Here is a 15,437-nt window from a genome sequence, read left to right on the forward strand (position 1 = left end):
CGGAGCCAACCTGTTGACTTGTGCATGCTGCTCCTCTTCCGCCAACAAAGTCCCCCTTTCGGGGCAGTGAGCTGCACAAAGGCTACAGATCGCTCGGCTTCTAAAACCAGAACTCTCGGGCCCAGGTAGGAGGCCCAGAATTGGTTTCTCTGGTGTGACTACGGTAAAGAGGGATTTGGTAAGACATAGATAAATATCACCTGATACCACACCCTAGAATTTTACATTTCAATAAAGAAAACTGAAGGATTTCCTACACTGAGCTAGACTCCAGCATCAGGGAGGCTGAGGCAGAAAGATGGCCAGTTCCCGCAGTTGAGGGGCTAGAATCCCCCAGTGAGGGGCTGGGGGCGTGGCTCAGTGGTAGAGCCCTTGTCTAGAATCCCCCAGTGAGGGGCTGAGGGCGTGGCTCAGTGGTAGAGCCCCTGTCTAGAATCCTCCAGTGAGGGGCTGGGGGCGTGGCTCAGTGGTAGATTGTTTTTTAAGCTGGTGTGAAGCTCTAAGTGTCAGTTCTTCAAAGCAAATAAAAAACAAAACCAAACTTTCATAGTCCTGAAGCTGCTCAATCAGAGAGCCCTGTCTTTTAGATCATATGCGGTGTATGGCCCCTTACCAGTGCGCAGTCACTTCCCGGGCCCATTGGGAGGCTTTATTTGTTTTGCGGATAAAGTTACCTTCCAAGGTTCTTTCTATCCCATGTAATTAAAAACAAAACAACAACAAAAAAAAACCCCACAACTTTATTTATGGTTTTGTGTGTGTTTGTCCTTTTGAACCAAACAGCTGCGCCACTTGGAGAGTTCAGCTGTGGTCCCTTGCAAAGGGATCGGGCCAGCCGGGCTTGCTGACTCATCGAGGAGGGGTGGAAGGTCAGGAGCCCCTCAGATGCCTTCAGTGCATGTGACCCCAGGGAGCGGCCAGAGGGTATAAATGAGTGAGGATTTGGGGAAGCTCTCATCCTCATTGGCTAAAAGTTTTTCAGGGGCAGCCTGTTAGGGGAGGAGCACCTCCACCTCTGAAGGTAACTCTTCACCTATACTTGGTAAGGGAAACCAAGGTTTGTCTAGATGACCTTAGTGGAATTATGCCTTGGTTTGTCACTGGGACCTTAGAAAGGAAGGCAGGTTGCTTCATCTACTTCTGGGAGGGAGTTTTAGCCACACACATGTATGTGTACGTGTGCAACATAGTTGTTTGCCAATGCCCATGGAGGCCAGAAAAGCATGTTGGATCCCTTGAAATTGTAATTATGGATGGTTTATACACTGCCCAATATGGGTGATGGGAATTGAGACCAGGATTTTTGCAATGTGTGCTTTTAACCACTGAGCCATCTCTCCAGCTGCTGTGCCCCCCGCCAATCGGTGGGTTCGACTTTACAAAAGAAATATGAATTTCTTTACTTATGTTAGTGTTTGTGAATGTATGGGCTCCTGTGTGTATCTGTGTGGGACACAAAGGCATGAGGAACTGAATGTCCTCTGTGAGTCTCTTTATTCTTTGAGGCAGGAGCTCTCCCTGAACCTGAACCTCACATTTTCCCAGCTGGGTTGAAAGCTAACAAGTCCCAGGCATCCTCCTGCCTCCTCCAGCTACGGTACTGGGATTCAGGCTGCTTGGCCTGTCACAGAGTGGCGCGAGCTGACCTCTGGCCCTCCTGTATCTCCCGTGTCTCTCCTAAATGCTGAGCCATCTCTCCAGTAAGCCACAACATTTAAAAAAAAATTTTTTTTTTTTTAACTCTGGGCAGCGGTTGCACACGCCTTTAGTCCCAGAACCTGGGAAGCAGAGGCAGGCAGATCTATGGTCTACATAGAGAGTTCCAGAACATTGAAGGATACACAGAGAAACCTTGTCTCTGTGTAAGGCTCTAAGCAAACACACACTAAAACTAAACCACAACAACAATAAAAACAAACTCCACAACGTTTTTTTTTTTTTTTTTGTTTTTACATTTTAAAAATGTGTTTATTTGGGGGGGGGGGGACGGGCGTGTGTGGTGCCACACAGCGTAAGTTCAGGTCAGAAGACAACATACAGGAGCCAGTTCGTTCCTTGAGAGCTCCAAGAACTGAACTCATGTCGTTAGGCTTGGTGGCACACTCCTTTACCCATTGAGCCATGTTCCCAGCTTCCAGGTCATTTTTAATGATGTCCCCCCAGATGCCATGTGGTGACAATTTCCCTGCCACCTCGGAGATTTCTTGGTTGTGGGGGGTCTTTGTGACCACCCCGCAGAGTAACGGTCCGCGGGAGGCAAGAAGACAGTTCTGTTCAACGCAACTCAGTAACTGGTGTGGGGTCAAACTTCAGGACTCTCAGCTCAAGTCGTGTCTTTTAAGCGTGTTTAAACACAGTGAAACTTAGTGAAAAAATTCCTGGTGATAAATAACTCCATCACGTGTGCACAGTAAAGTTTAGGGCATGGCTCCATCAAAACTCTTTTTTGTAAAGTAGATCAGGAAAGGTGGGTTAACGTCTACGTAAATTCTGGGAGCGGTGCAGCCGCAAAAGCATCTCTGCCTGCAAAGTTTGCTGACGTAGACAGTGCCAGCCAATCGGAAACTGCTGTTTCTTGGCACCAATGGGGGAACGGGCAGAGGGTACTAAAGGACCTCGCAGGAGCGTTCAGGAGAGCTTGCTGCCCCTGGTGTTTCTCACCTGCTCCACGTAGTCAGTCTCAATGATTCTGGGCCACCTCACCTCCTACCCCCAAGGGCAGGTAGAGTCAGGCGGCGAGGAGTCCAGGGCAGCAGTACATATAACACCTGCCATAAAGATATTTTATAGATTAACATAGAAAACAAGCTCACTTTAGGGTCTGGGGGAGGATCCGGTGTGGTCTCAGCCACATGGGTAGTGCAGAGGTCACTGGGCGTTAACCGTGTGCACTCTCAGCCTTCTGGCTGGAAAAGGATTATATATCCCTCCCTCTGAAGGGACGACCATGCGTTTCTCATTCCTGGCTCCTCTGGTGCTTATCTGTGAGCACAAGGACCTCTGCCTCCCTGGCTGAGCATGCCAGGCAACTTCATCCAGGGAACCTGCCAAGGATGGAAATACAGTCTGCTTCCTGCAAGTGAGACCGGAGGCCCCTGTGTAACTGCCCCTGTAACCCTGAGGGAGAACCATGACACCATGGAGGGACGTGCAAACAGTTGTTTTGGGGAGTTGCTCCTGTATTTTTCTCTCTCCTTTGAGACAGGGTTTCTCTGTGTAGCTCTAGCTGTCCTGGAACTCACTCTGTAGACCAGGCTGGCCTCGAACTCAGAGATCTGCCTGCCTCCGCCTCCTGAGTGCTAGGGTTTTTTTTTTTTTTTTTTATTTCAGTTACCAGGAAAAAGGGGGGGCACTGTGATATCTGCATGCACCTGTCACGTTTACTTTGCTGAGTCACCCCTCATGACCCTCCCACAGACAGTTCCTTCCCTTCCTCCCTTTTCTGCTGACACAGTCTTCTGTAGCCCAGATTGGCCTGAAACTTCTGGCAATCCTCTTGCTTCGGCCTTCAAAGTGCTTCTTCATTCCACCTGTCTCCTCTTTTGTGTCTTGTTAAGACAGGGTCTGGTAGCCTAGGCTAACCTAGAACTAACTGTCTTTGTAGCCAAAGATGACCTTGAATGTCCCAGAAGCACACCCTGTTTATTATATAGAGTCTAACTTGGGGGCGGGGTTATTGCATACAGCTGGGCCAGGGGTCAGGTTTATGTCATCTGAGTAGGAGAGGTCTCCTGGGGCACAGTCTGCAGGCTGTCAATGCCCAAGGAAAGAAAGCTATGGCAGACACTTGCTGCACACACTATCAACACCAGCATCCAATCCCCCTGGAGAAGGATTTGTGGTTTCCCTCTGAGCCGCACCCCAGGTCTGGAAAAGGCTTTACCAATCTTTCCCCATAAGACACTCTGGGGTAACTAACATGGCCACCCCCATATGAATAGCACCCATCCACCCAAGGGCTTCCAGTGCTCCCTAAAGACCAGTGTCTGGCTCCTACACATGGTGGACCGGAGCGATGGCGGAATACAGTTCCCTGGCACCAGGCCGTCCACTGTAACCCTCTCTCCTTGCTGGGCTGCAAGCCAAGTTCCTCTAACCGTCCCACATTCCTTCTTGCCTGCCTCACACCAAATGCCTTTAGTGTGTGTTGTCCTGACCCCGCACCTGCCTCTGTCTCTAGCTGGGTCCTAGAGAGACCGACTTCATCCCTCCCGCTTCAAAAGGGATGAACAGGAAAGACTGCTGTGTGGGTGGAGTGTGGAAAAGCTGGCCTTCATCCTGGCAGCCCACAGGGTATTCCGTGGCCAAGAATCTGTGAGGTTTGTAAAGTACACACTCTGGGAGCTGAAGCACAAACGGGGAGAGCTGCGGGGATGGAAGAAACAGGAGGGAACCGGGAACCCTCAAACTCTCCCATTGAGCCAATCCCAGCCCCTCGTCCAAGCCTCGTACCACGGCTGGGAGTATAGACCAGAGTTGGACCTGGGGTACTGGCCATGGCCTTGTCACTTGTTCACTTCTTATTAAGTCAGGCTGGCTGGCATGTAAGCTTCAGGTAAGCCTGTCTCCACCCCAACTTCTCCCAGGAGAGCCACCCTGAGATTACAGATGTGAGCGCCCCCACAGCATCCGATTTCTATGAGGGTCGTAGGGACCTGAACTGATTTTATCAGGTGTGCTGCAGCCTACTGCACCAATTCCCCAGCCTCCGTCCCCTAGTCCCTCCCTCTTATGTGTGCCACGTTATGTCTGCGAAGGTCAGAGGACAGTTTGTAGGAGCCAGTTTCTCCCTCCATCATAAGGTTCCCAAGGTCAGACCTCATGCTGTTGGGCTTGGAGTCGGCGATCTTTCTTCCTTTCTTCCTTTCGAATCAGCATTTCACTATGACTCCCTGACCACTGGCCTGGAAGGAACTCATTATGTAGAGATGGTTGGCTTTGAGCTCACAGAGATCTGCCTGCCTCTGCCACCACCCAAATACTGGGATTGAAGGGGTACACCACCAAATCTTGCCCATTCTCAATTTTTTACTTGACAATTTTTTTAAGTATATGATACTCTGTCACTGTCTTCAGACACACCAGAAGAGCGCAGCAGATCCCATTACAGACGGTTGTGAGCCACCATGTGGTTGCTGGGATTTGAACTCAGGACCTCTGGAAGAGCAGTCGGTGCTCTTAACCACTGAGCCATCGCTCCAGCCTGCGCTTCTATTTTCCTGTCCTTGTTATTTCCTGGAGACCGAGAGAATCTAGTTTTAGGATCATGAGTAAGGGGTTAATTAGAGGCCCATGGGCACCCTGGGGTGGCTGCACCGCTGAGGTGAAGACTGTGTCTCTCTCCTGCCAGCAACCACTGCCCATGCAGAAGACCCCAGCTGGAGGCGGGCCCTGTGAGTGAGTGCCTCTGAGACAGTCTCATACTGTAGCTCGAGCCGACTTGGAACTCCCTGTGTAGCCCAGGCTGGCATCAGACATGTGGCAGTCTTCCTGCCTCAGCCTCCCACATACTGGGATGCCTGTCCACTCTTCTGAAGGCTGAAGACTTCCCTTCTGTGTGTCTGCAGCTGTGGGTGTGGCTCTCATGTGTGTGTGTGTGTGTGTGTGTTCCACTTCACAGTACAGAAGCCTTGAAACCAAAACGGTTTACTGGCTGGAGCCTGGGAGTGAGCCAAGGTGGAGGTAAGGCCTTGACCTGCCTTAGACACTTCACTCCTACTTCAGATAGGAACTGGAGGCCATGCCCCAATCACCTGTTCCTATCATGAGGCAGTCACCCCAGCCCTTGGGGTCACAGTGGCACATGCCTTTCCTGGGTTGGGCTGTATGGCCAAAGGTTTCTGAGAAGCTTAAATTGTGAGTATAAAGCCATGGTCTGGTACAGTCACCGGTGGCTCAGAAGGCCTTTGTGTTTAAGGTGGCATGGGGGTGTCTGAAAGAAAAAGGAATTTCTTTTGACTACTAGATATGGCTGCAGGAGGAGAAGGCTTATTGGAGCTAAAAGGGAGGGTGTAGCCAGAGGCAGAGTGAACAAGACCCTGAACTGGGCCATGTGGGGAGAGGGGGAAAAGAGAGGGGAGAAGGCTGCCCATCAAGAGGGGCAGCCTGGGCCAAGAGACTGGTCAAGAGGCCAGGAGGGTAAAAGGTAGACAAAAAGACCATGTAACCAAAATAGCTGGATTAGGTAGGGAAGGGCAGCCCAGTCCCTGAGCTGGGGGAAATTTAGGGGTGGGGTGGGTGAGGAATGTCAATCAGAAGGATCCTGTAACACAGTGACTCAACCTGTGGGGTCCAAACCTCTTTGGGAGTCAAATCACATATTACAGGGGTCACATATCAGATATCCTGCATATAAAGACATTTACAGTATGGTTCATAGCAGTAATGAAACTATAGTTATGAAGTAGCAGCAAAGAGAATTTTGTAGCTGGGTGTCACTATAACACGAGGAACTGCACTACAAGGTCAGGACATTAGGAAGGTTAAGAGCCACTGCTGTAACAGGTAGGGACTGAGGGATGCTGGGAGAACGTCATGGCCAGGTCTGCCTTGATGTTAAGCATGCACCGCAGCCATTTGTGTAGGGTTTGAGACCTAACGGTATCCACTCGCTGCTGCAAGCTTGTGACTGGGAGGCAGGCTGAGCTGTGTGGTGCTGGGGGAAAGCACTGAGCTTGTTTCTGGCTCATCCAACTGGTCCAAATTCTCTGGATCTTTGTCTTTATCTCTTGCTTTCTCTGCCTCTTTGGGCTCTCTCTTTCTCTCTCTCCCTCTTCCTCGATCTTTTTCTCTTTCCCTCTGACCCTTCCTTCCTGTATGTGTGCATGTCTGTCTGTGTCTATCTGTGCAGTCTCTCTCTAGTTTTCTGTTCCTCCCTCTCTCTGCCTTCCAAGGTGAGTCATGACATTGTCCCCAACTCACAGATGGACACGCTGAGGCACACAGAAAGCAGTAAACATACTTGGAATCAGTCAATCAGGGCAGCACCTGTCTTGAACCCAGCAGCTGGGGTCCTGTGCCTGAGCTAAGTAGCATCCCTGTGGTCTGAGGCCCCCCCATACATTCTGCAAATTAACAGCCTCAGGGCTGCTGTGTTTTGGGGGTGAGGTTACCAGCTGCATCATGTGTCCTGCAGGCTGTTAAATTTGTCTCCAGACTCCTCCCCTAAATGCTGGAACATTCCTGTGAAATCCGAAGTACTTAGGTTAACCTGTGTCCCTCCCCCCCCTTCCTTTCCCCCCTACCTGGTCTCCTGGGATGGTAGGTGGCCTTTGATCCTCCCCCATATAACAGGCAGATAAGGCATTGTAGAGTCCAGAGAGTTTCGAGGTCCGTCCTTTGATTTTGAGAAGTGACACTCCCAAATCCCAAGTCTGTACTTTCAGGAGATGCCCCTGCATTTACTACTGGGTACAGAAACTGACTGGGTGGGCCAAGCTTTGAGGCGTCAGCCTCTCCACAGCTTTTGGGGTCTCTTTCATGAGGTAGGGTTAGGGTTGATAGAAAACAGCTGTCCCCATGATTGGCTGTTAGCACCTGCACAGAAGAGTGGGAAGGGCATCAGGGCTTATATCATGGGTTCAGGGGTCTGGCAAGGCAGAGGGGTGGTCATCCATCCTGGGGTCACAAGTTCAGTAAAGGTTGAAAATCATGATTTGCAGGATACATTAGGTTTAGGAAACAAACTGTTCTTGAAAGGTGTGGAGTCTTAACAATGTATAACAACATGAAATAAAGTATAACTTTATAAAGGTAACTGTGGGGTGGGGTATGCCTGGCTGTTGCCAGGTAACTGAGGGGTGGGGTTTACAGAATACCAAACAATAACAACGTGTAACAAAGTACAACAGTGTGTTACAATGTGTAACAATGTATGAGAATGTGTAGCAATGTATAACAAGGCGCAACAATGTGTGGCACTGCATGTAACAATGAATAACAATGTGTGACAATGTAACAATGTGTAACAATGTGGCTCCTGTTTTGGTTTCACAGTGGCTCAGTTAGTAGAGTGACAGACTGACTGCCTAGCATGCATGAAGCCGGACTTCAGTCCTCCACATAGAACAAACCAGGAATGGTAGAGGCAGAAGAATCTGGAGGCCATCCTTGGCTACATAGTGAGCTTGAGGCCAGCCTGGACCACACGAGACCCTGTCTCAAAATAACAGCCTTGGGATGGTGGCACACACAGGTAATCCCAGGATTGGATATGTGGAGGCAAACAGCAAACCAAAATAGCAATAATAAGAATCTAATAGTAAAACCCAGTAGTCAAGGATGACCTCAAATGCCCACAATTATTTATCATTCACTGAACAGAACAACTTTAAAAAAAAAAATCACCACCAATTCCAAGTGTTGGCAGAGATACAGAGCAATAGGAATTCTATAGTCCTTCAAAGCTTAAAAAGTAGCTAGGCAGTGGTGGGGCATGCCTGTAATCCCAGTACCCAGGAGGCAGAGGCAGATACATCTCTGAGTTCAAGGCCAACCTGGTCTACAGTGCTAGTTTCAAGGCAGCCAGGGCTACACACCGAAACCTTGTCTCAAAAATCAAAAGGCTCAAAAGTGTGACAATACTTGGGCCTTGCACCCAGTGGTTAAGTATTCTACCTCCTTTGACTTCAGACAAGGTCTTGCTAAGTTTCCCAGGCTAGTCTCAAACTAGACATCCTCCTGCCTCAGCCTCACAGGTACTGGGATGACAAGCCTGTACCACCATAGCCAGTTTGGAGTTTTAAATGTCTAACCTGCATCCTGGAGGGTATGTCTGGTCCATGGATCACTTCAGAAGCAAAGCTCTAGGCAGTTTTGCAACCAAAACCCCAGTGAAACTTGAGGTCATGCTGGGTATTCCTGTGTGCACTGTAAGAAGGGGGTGTCGCTCTGTGCAGTGAGGGGTGGAGGAAAGGAGGAAGAAGATGAAGACAGGAAGGCATGGCATGGCTGCAGCAGTCAGAATAAAGTGGGTTGTGCTGCAGTAACAAGCAAGCCTTAACCTCAGAGTCATCTAGTATTACAAACAGGCCTTCTCTTGTCCATCCCTAGCACAGGAGGCTGAGGCTGTGATCTCACCTGCTGAGCCCAGGCGGCTGAACTCTCTTCTCTTTGAATCTGCCTCCAGTTACTGAGCAGAGCACAAGAGAATCCCGTCGCCCTCACCCATGCCTGCTGGGCGGCACTGTGCACACATCTCAGTCCTTCACCCATTCACAGGGGAGGAGGGTTTTATAAGGGATCATCACTACCACCGAGCTGCTAAGAACATTCTAGAAAAAAAGGCTGCCAAACTATTTCTGCACACATAGGTATTGTTCTTCAGGCACTGTCTGCTTTTAAATTTAGAAAATAATAACTTTGTGTCTGTCCATGATGTGTGTGTATGTGTGTGTGTGTGTGTGTGTGTGTGTTCAGGCAGGGGCAAGGTGTATAGGGGGAGGGGTGACGTCAGAGGACACCTTTGTGGAATCTGTTTTTCCTTCCAATTGTACATAGCTTCCAGTTATCAAACTCAAGGCTCCAAGTTTGTGTGATAAACTGTAGGAAGCCACCGCATTCGCCATTACAAGATGGCGCTCAGCCCGTAGGGAGGAAGGCCAGTTTTGAGATAAACAACCTAAGTGCGCATGCACAACCTGCCTGTTTTGCTGAATCATGATGACTCCCAGTATGCTAATTAGGGCACACAGAATGCACCAATCAGGTGGTGACACAGTCCTCCTAAGCATATATAAGGAGGGCTGGTTTCTGGGCTCGGGGTCTTTCACAACTACAATCAAACCCGCAATAAACGCCTGTAGAAGGATCCTGTTATGTTATGGTGCATCTTTCTTGCTGGCGAGTTAGGCGATCGCTACAATAAACATCTTCATCCACTCAGCCATCTTGCTGCCCACCCCCTTGTTTTAAGACAAGAACTCTCACTCATTTGGAACTGGCTGAGTAGACTAGGCTGTCTGGCCAGTGTGCCCACAGATGCCCCGTCTCTGACTCCTCAGTGCTGGGATTACCAGCATATGCTTTGCATATGGGTGACTGGGATCAAACTCAGGTGCTTGGGCCACCGCCTTACAGAGTCATTATATCTGTTCCTTTTGCAACTCTTTAATAAGCTATAAACGGTATTGACTGAATGAGTGTGGCTGGGTGTCAATAAACCTTTATTGACACAAATATGTGATCCACCAGTTCTGGCCCTCGGGCTGTATGTAGCTTTAAGTGCAGAGAACACATGGTCAACGTAGATCTGTGACCCAGCTCTCCCTAGAGGCCTGGACGGGGGTTAGGAAGGGATCAGCATTGCAACTCTGTGAAAGCATTACTAAGACAAGTGACGGGTCTTTCCTTTCAATAAGTGGAAATATTGGAGACCAGGAGAGTTGATTTCCAACTGATGCTCATCAGATTCTTCCTTGGTACCCAGACCTGGAGTTACAGACAGTCAAAAGCTGTCATGTGGGTGCTGGGAACCCAACCTGGGTCCTTTGCGAGAGCAGCCAGTGTTCTTAACCGTTCCCACATCCAACTTTTTAAATATGGGATCCGGTGCCAATACTTTGCTGAGCTACCTTCCCTGTTCCCCAGCGGCACCACGCCCTTTAAGACAGAGTCTGGATATGCAGACCTGATTGGTCTGGGTGCCCCTGCAACATTAGACCCAAGAAAGGTTTTCCCTGAATGGTCTTCTCTGGCCGACTCTTAACTGGGTGGGCTGAACTGGAGAGCAGACAGCAGCGACAGTGGCCCAGTGCCATTGACAGTAACAGCAGAGGCAAGAGAGCATCTGAAGAAGTCCAGATAGCAGCCAGGGGCAGAGATCGGGAGCAGAGAGGGTGCACAGAAAAGGTGGAGACGGGGAAGCACAGGGGAAGCAGAAGGAAATCTGCACAAGCTGGGGAGATGGCTCAGTGGGTAAGAGTACCTGTGCGAACATGAGGACTTGAGTTCGAATCTCAGCATCTACCCACCCCACTCCACCCCAGAGCCAGGCATGGCTGTGCATGTGATTACAGATAAATACAGCACTGGGAACAGGGACAAGCGGGTTCTGGCAGCTCACTGGACAGCCAGCCTGACTATAATGGCAAACTTCCGGTTTAGCAAGAGCCTTTGTCTTGAAGGAGTAAGGTGGAGAGCCATAGAGAAAGACTGAAAGTCTGGGCACACACCTGAGTATATATGTGCAACACATACACACACACTCATACACACAGTACCCTTCTACTAGAAGGGTTCTAGGGCTCAGGGTCTTACCACCCTACCAAGAGCTTGATCTTCTGGGGCAGCAATTCAGTCCCACAGCAAACACCAAATATGCCTCAAGAGCTGCAGACCGGTCCTCTAGGCTGGCAGACACCAGGGAGCTGTAGTTCAATCCTGAAGGAACCACCAGGCTCACCAACCAGCCCAAGGCAAGGCCAAGAAAGCAGCAAGCTGCTGCAGGAACCTCACAAGCAGTTCTTGGGTCCGTTTCTCTCCATGGCAGCGTTACCACAAGTTAAGCTCAGCAATGCTACGTAAGGTGAACCAACGCATTCGCGTCTTTAGCGAAGAATAGCGGGACCGAGCGAACCAAACCCAGGCTCAGTCTCTCGCTGTCTGTGGGGTCAGATTTATACTCCCTCATCACGAGTCCTTTCACGTGGCTGCTTTATCAAAATACCCTTTCACCTGTGTCTGCTTCAGGAAAACAGTGCTTGCTAGGCTGAGGCAGGAGGATAGCTTCAACTTTCCGTACGGGGTAGGCTACCTATTGAGCAGCAGTGTTCACTGACTTCTGATTGGACGAGATCCTTCCCAGCATTCCTGCTAACCACAGAATAATGTTGCTGAGCAGTGATGTGACTCTGAGGGGGAAGGAGCCTGCCATCAAGGTTGACCCAGGTTTGATCCCCCAAACTCCCTCTAGTTGTCCCCTGACCTCCTCTTGTTTGACATGTGTGTCCCTTCCCAACAACTAAATATAAAATGTTTTTACACTTTATTAACTCTTCAGATGGTGCCGCATCATTGGCAGGTGGCATCAGGAGGCTGTTGTCCCCAGCAGGTCCCATTCCTGTGACATCATCTCAGTCACTTACTAACAGACCCAAGTACCCAGCAGCTCCTCTGCAGCAGGTTTTCCACACACGGCTCACTAATGCAAATAATAAAGTGTTGTTTGGGTTTTTTGGTTTTTTTTTTTTTTTTTTTTTTCCTCAACACACATTTAACAAGGACAGCGCTTGGTAACCAGGAGTTAATGACCAATGTTCATGGGATAATGACAGCCCTGGGTTGAGAAATTGCAAACGTGGGAGGTGATAGTTTAGTGGGCGTGAAGGCACCAGATTATGGGGAAAGGTGGCAGGGCCTAGAGGTTTCAAAGTTCCATTGCTCTTTCAGATTTATTTATTTTTATTTTATGTGTCTGTGTTTTGCCTGCACATATGTCTGTGCACCATGTGCATGCAGTACTCACCAAGGCCAGAAGAGGGCATCAGATCTCAAGGGATTGCAGTTGCAGATGTGTGAGCTACCATGTGGTTGCTGGGAATTGAACTCAGGACCTCTGGAAGAGCAGTCAGTGCTCTCAACCGCTGAGCCACCTCTCCAGCCCCGCAGTATACCTTTTTATAAAACACCCATACACAGAATTTGACCGGTTGGTGGTGGCGTACATCTTTAATCTCAGTACTTGGGAAGCAGAGGCTGGGGGACTCGATCTCTGCGAGTTAGAAGTCAGTATGGTCTACAATGTGAGTTCCAGGACAGCCAGGGCTGTTACACAGCAAAGCCCTGCCTCAAAAACCAATAAGTAAGTAAGTAAATAAACAAATAGAAATAAATTTGGCTGTTTGAAAGGTGTTCAGTTGTGTTTGTTTATATTGCAGCTGATATGATTGTTCCGTGGGTAAAGGTTCCTGCTGCCAAGCCCAGAAACCCGAGTTCTGTCCTTGGATCCCACAAGGCGGAAGGAAAGGACAACTCCACAAGTTGTCCCCTGACCTCCACGTGTTTTCTGGTATGTGTGCCTCCCCCAAGCCCCCTTCTACATGAATAGAAATGAATAAATTTGAACAACGTTTAAAATAAATAACATTTAAAATATGTTCATTTATTTGTAAAAACAAAAACAAAAACAAGATGGCACGGGGCACCTTGCAAGACTGTCCCCTTTTGCTAGGTGGAAGGAAACTCAGGCCGAGCTCCTAACTGAACATTTTAAAAGACGCCGCCACCTACCTCAGCGACCTGCCCGCTGTTTTCCTTGACACAGGCTGACACGGCCCCTCCCTCTGTGGCATTTCCAGCCTCCAGAGAAGTAGCTGGCACACAGGTGACAAACCACAACTGTGAAAGAAATTCACACTTTAGCAGGGGCTGCTTAGACTGGGAAGACAGCTCAGTTGGTCAACCCCATAAAAACCTGGTTCAGAACCCTAGGACTCGCAAAAAGGCAGGGCATAGCAGTGTATGCATGTAATTCCAATGCTGATGAACGGAGACAGGGGGATAGCTAGGACTTATTGGCTAGCCTAGTTGAATTAGTGCCCCTGCCTCAAATACCAACGTTGAGAAGTACTGAGGGAAACACCCAGGGTTAACCTTTTCCCCACCATGGACACACATACAAATATACATTTAATTTTTTTATGTATATTTGGATTTTGAGATAGGGTCTCCTTATGTTGCCCAAGCTGGACTCAAACTTACAGTAGTCCTCCTGCCTCAGACACTTAAGTGCTCATGTGTGAGGTCTGAGCAGTAGGCACCATTTATACATTAAAAAAAAAAAAATGTTAGCATGTAGTCATTAGAAAGCTATGAGTTCAAATCCCAGGCATGATTGCTTAGTTGGTTTTCTGTGCCGCCATTAACTTTCTTGTTACATGTATCTAAGTACCTGCTTTGTGTTAGGCCCTGTCCAGGATAGGGTGGCTCCGAGAGCTGAGAATTTTCCCTGTCAGGGGTGGTGGTGCACACCTTTAACCCCAACATCTAGGAGGCAGAGGCAGGTGGGTCTCTGAATGTAGGGTCAGCCTGGTCTACATAGACAGTTCCAGGCCAACTAGGGTTACACAGTGAGGCCTTCTGGGAGGTCACGCTTCTGTAAGGAAGCCTGGCAGGTGTCGGGAACTTACAGCAAAGAGGCTGACACATGATCCGGGGCTTGGTGCAGATGTTCAGAAGAGTCATGGCGGGGGCTTCTTGGGGAGGTGCAGGTGGGTGCTGCAGGTTGAAGGGAGGAGAAAGAGTCCGGCAAAGGTAACTGCTTCTGTAGAGATGAGCATGTTCCCCGTACCAGGAGAAAGAGCCAGGGTTGTGCTGGGTACTGGGGAACCATAGGAGGCTGGATCCAGGAGGTAGGATCAATCCTGGGTATAGAAAGACTTGGGAACAGAGGCAGGAGGGATGAAACCAGATGGGAGAGTCTTGAAGTTGTGAGGCATGGGGAGAAGACAGTAGCCCGCATACTTAGTTATCCCGGGTGTGCAGGGAAGAGAGGGCAGGGGCTGGGCAGGGAAGAGAGGGCAGGGGCTGGGCAGGGAAGAGAGGGCAGGGGCTGGGCAGGGAAGAGAGGGCAGAAAGCACCGTGCAAGCTTAATTCCACCCCACCGACTGTGGAGATGACACTGGCGTTAAGAAGAATGGCCAGGTTCCTATCTCAACAGGAGCACAGGCTTCAGAAAGATTGTCCTAGGGGTGGCTGGGGCCCAGGTCCAGCGCTGAAATGGTTAATGCCTCTGTGGTCTGCAGAAGAGGGGGCTGTTTAGTAAACACTCATTGCTGGGCAGGCAACCATCTCTACCCTAGCCAGTTAATCTTCTCCATTGGGAGGAAGGCAGTGTTTTCCTGTAAATATTCATCTCACTGCAAGGACAGCTCCCCCCCCCCCCCCCCCCCGCCCCTGTCCCCAAGACTTGTAGAATAACCCATGCGAATGGACATGTAGATATCCGTTCTGCCGACATGGTAGCCACCAGCCTTGAGGGGCTCTGCGTGACTTACCAATGGCTGATTAGACTGGGGACTATCAATCCAGACCCCTCCCCCAGCCAGGCCTCACACTAGGAAGGAGCCACAGGCAGCTGGAACCAGGGACAACTCAGCACCGTTTCCCCCTGTGTCTGGCTGATACCGTGTATGGTCTGCTATATATTTGATAATTATACACCCACCTTATCCACACACCCCACCTGCATTCCATCCAGAACCCTGGATCTTCTAGAGGCCCTAGGGATGCCCGCCATTGTGCCAAGCCACAGGGAGCCCAAGGCAGGGTACACTTGAGGTGGGCACGAACAGACACAAGACTCTAAGCTGAGCAGTCTGAGAAGGCTTCCTGAAGGAGGGGGCCTGCAGGGTCTTCCCAAAGCTCTGAGGTGGATCTCAATACAAATGAAGTTGGGGATGTGGCTCAGTGGATGGAGCACTTGTCATCCTGACACGTG

Source organism: Micromys minutus, assembly GCF_963924665.1.
Source record: "Micromys minutus genome assembly, chromosome: 32".
Lineage (NCBI taxonomy): Eukaryota > Metazoa > Chordata > Mammalia > Rodentia > Muridae > Micromys > Micromys minutus.